Source organism: Cynoglossus semilaevis, chromosome 8 (assembly GCF_000523025.1).
Source record: "Cynoglossus semilaevis isolate Cse_v1.0 chromosome 8, Cse_v1.0, whole genome shotgun sequence".
NCBI classification, from domain to species: Eukaryota; Metazoa; Chordata; class Actinopteri; order Pleuronectiformes; family Cynoglossidae; genus Cynoglossus; species Cynoglossus semilaevis.
In genome coordinates, this window is record NC_024314.1 from 27,547,306 (window position 1) to 27,551,079 (window position 3,774).

At 40.5% G+C, this 3,774-nt stretch overlaps 1 long non-coding RNA gene across 1 annotated transcript in view; it reads right to left on the bottom strand.

Annotated features, from left to right (window-relative positions):
* Positions 1-1,684: 1,684 nt before the first annotated feature.
* The window catches only part of LOC103382969 (uncharacterized), a 3,142-nt gene continuing 1,052 nt past the window's right edge, over positions 1,685-3,774 (bottom strand). The window contains exons 2-3 of the long non-coding RNA XR_521971.3: positions 2,400-2,621; positions 1,685-1,959 (exon numbers count right to left, since the gene is read on the bottom strand). This is a non-coding gene — a long non-coding RNA (uncharacterized LOC103382969). The remainder of the gene's footprint in view (positions 1,960-2,399; positions 2,622-3,774) is intronic.

Here is a 3,774-nt window from a genome sequence, read left to right on the forward strand (position 1 = left end):
CCACACCCCCGCCCATCCTCCACACCCCCCCAGACTGAGAAACAACACACCTCCAGGACAAAACAAGGACACGCTGTTGGGCCAAGATCATTTTCTGCAAACCTATTTTGGAATTCCAGCAGTGGGAGCTGCCTGTCTCCCCTCTGATGGCGTTCCCTGTTTAAATGAATAACGTGTGTTTTCTCTACTTTATTTTTATTTTTTCTAATTATCATGTTATAACTCAGGGTTTTTGATGAACAAACAAACAAACAAACAAACTGATCCTAAACCTGAGAAGGATTAGAACCTGTGTTTGTCCAGAGTCGTGTGAAGAAATCAGCTGGTGACGCCTGGTTCAAGAGACTTTGGGGGTTTTTTGGTTTTTTTGGTCTGTTGTCTTTGACTTTTCCAGCGTCAGGATGACAGCTCTACAGCCTCGACACCAGAAATAGAAGAAAAAAAATGGGAAAAGGAGAAACTCACACTCAGCTCTGACAAGAGGCCAAGAATGAGGCTTCATCTTTTTCCCTCAGTGAAGCCAAAGCCAGCGTGTGTGTGTGTGTGTGTGTGTGTGTGTGTGTGGTGTCGCCTCATTTTGAGTCTCTTCATCTGGACCTGATGTGTTCAGACTGGTCCGAACATCTTCCTCCAGAGCCGTTGATGATATCATGTTAAACCTGATACGTTAACACACTGTGTAATTTACTCTTCCTCACTGATGAAGATTAAGTCATGTGAAAACAAAGACCATACCAAAAAAAACACCAAAAAATCACAGTGAAACTCTCTTTTCCTTTGAATCTGATCCCTATAAATAACCTCTCTGTGGTGAGACTGCAGAGAAAACCAATGCCAACAGTGCCCTCTATGTGCAGACTGCTGCTCTGCGGCTGCAAACTCTACATGGGACTGAAAAAAAAAACTGGTGGAGATGTCACAAAAACCGGGGCACACCTCAGTGACACACACCTGATGTTGAACCACAGACAGGAAAACTCAACAAGCTCAACGCCGCCTCTGATTGGATGTTAAGTGGAGCGACCAATCAGCCGTTAAACAGAACTACAATGACGGACTAAGAGTCTCGTCTAAAGCCTGACTGAACCTGTCCCAGGCTCAGATGCTTCCACACGACATTGCAGCAAAAAGATAACGTTTTTTTTTTTTAAATAGAATAAATCGACATCAAGGCGATAAAGATCGCAGTTTGAAGGTAAATCAAACTCCCTGCTGAGCTCCTCAGAGTCGGGGTTCATCAGCAGCAATAATCCATTCCGGTGCTAAATGAAGTGCCGTTTATAACAGATGGAATTACACAGAACAGATGAGTGAAGAACGCAGCTGCATCAGAGCACAGGTACGAACCACAGTGTTAAACTGATCTGCCCTCATCAGCTGTGTGACAAAAGACAGAGAATTCAACAGAAGGTGGGGGTGGGGGTGGGGGCCATAGGGGGGGTTAAAGTGTTACAAACTGAAGGCCAGATGTTGTCATTTCAAGTTATAGCAGAATTTTTCTTGTTAACAAGGTGGGTAAAAAAAAAAGAAAGTGAAATTGCTAATTAAAAACAGGAACGCAAAGTATTATTTATACAGATGTCTGTGATGCCTCATTTTTTTATTTTTTTTTAAAAAAACACCTTTTCATTTCAGTCCAAATATTTTAATCATTTTCTGTCCCTAGGTTGTTCTGTCCTTGTTTCTTTTTTTTTCTCTGTTCCTGCCAGTGAAAAAAAAAGCCTGGGGTATTTTTGAAAAGTGACATTAAATGCTTAAAATATTAAAATGTATTCGTTGACAGATCCCTTGAGCCATCACACATATTTTATGTACAGTATATATAACTCAGTTTAATGATCTTTTATTTCCAGTTTACTCACATTGTTTAGTTGAACACCTCGCTGATATACCAACAGGACTTGAAGAAAGACACCCTGGGAGACGTCTGAGTCGCTCGTCTTCTTTAGTTGCTGCCACCTAGTGGAAGAGGATATAATTGTTACATTCGCATAGACGAACAAACACAAATTAATTTGTAGTAAATAAATACTGGAATTGAAATGTAATGAGCACATTAACTTGTCACAGTGCGCTAATACTCTATCCACTAGGTGGCAGCAGATTGGAATTAAGAACTAAAAGAAAATTGTCTTTCTTCAGTTCCTGAGAGTTTATCAACATTGTGTTCAACTAAACAGGCTCAGGTTTCATTCTGAATAAACTGAAACTTTATCATTATATTTCATCGTATATTTTGTGGTATTTTTGTTTGAGATAATTCAAATGTAAAAATATTCACCGGGCCCGAAAACGTTTGGGAAACGCTGCCATCAAGGGGTTAAAAGCTACAACAGACGCATGTAAGTGTCACATCAAAGCTAAATCATTAGAATCAGAATCAGAATTGTTAATAATACCATCTTCCTCTGTAAGTCGCGGATTACGTTGTCCCTGAGCCGATCGCTGACACTGAGCTTCAGTCAGATCCAGTCAGTCGGTGACAGAACACTCGCAGAAGCACCGACAGTCAGTGCATCACTTCACAACCTGGCTGTGGAGCAGACAGATGTGCTGATATGCCATCTCCAGCCTCGGGCCTTCTCTGACTTCTAAAGGCTTCCGCTGTCAGGATGAGGCGCCTGGGAGAGCATGACACAAAAGTTAAATGAAGGTTAAATGGAAGCACTTCAAAGTGGGAGATATCCGCAGAAAAATAACGCGGGAAAGGTTAATGTGTGTCTTGTTGGGACGCTACAGCAGCTTGTATCTTTGGGGCACGACAGTTTGCGGGCCATTCGGGGTCGGACCGCCTGAGGGCCGCCGTTTATTGGTTGCGTTCGGACAACCCCTATGGGCGATAGGATGAAAGAAGCTTTTCGAAAATATGCTTAGAAAGCAGCTTTTACACCGGGTCGGATTTTTATCTGCGATGGCATCAGTGTGTCCTCAGTAGAGAGACAGAGAGAGAAGCTCGGCTTTAAACGTCTCTCAGCCGGGAACATTCACATCAGTTCTGCTACAACAGAAATAATTGGTTATGAAGGAAACAATGGAGGTTCACAGCTTTATAACACCATAGGAAAAAAAAACAACTGAGAATGATGGTGAGATTTTAACTGTTAGTCACAGTTTAATGCGTCCTTATACTAGTGAAAAAATATGTCATTAAAAATGTATGATAATATATATTTGTCTTTATCCTGAATGTCATTTACTATTATAAAATACTATTATAAAGACCAAGGTAATAAAATAGTAAAAAAAAAAAAGTAAAGAAAAAAGTCAGTATGTTCTATTATATTATTATATAAATCTATATGATGTTTAAATAAAAGCAAACATCATAATTTTTAACAAACTTGAATGGGTTCATTATCCATTTTGACGCATATTTATTCTAACGTTTCTTTGTGAAAAATATTAGCTAATTAGAAAAAGTAAATATTAAATAGTGATAAGACTTTAAATTTTACTTTTTTAATAATTGCCTCTGACGTGGACGACCAGCTACACACCGTTCTATTACTGGTTAAATGCAGCAAATGAACCAACCACATCGCTGCTGCTGCTGCTCCCTTGAACGCATCATCACAAATGCAGCAAATGAACCAACCACATCGCTCCCTTGAACGCATCATCACAGCAGTGGAAGTCAAGTGCCACAGATACTGTACGTGACAGCGACGCTACAGTAAAACTTTAGCCACTTTACTGGGAATAGAGTTTGACACTGTTTTGAAGGTCAAATTATTCCACAGTCAAGTGCCAACAGGTGGCCCCGTGGGGCCGCTA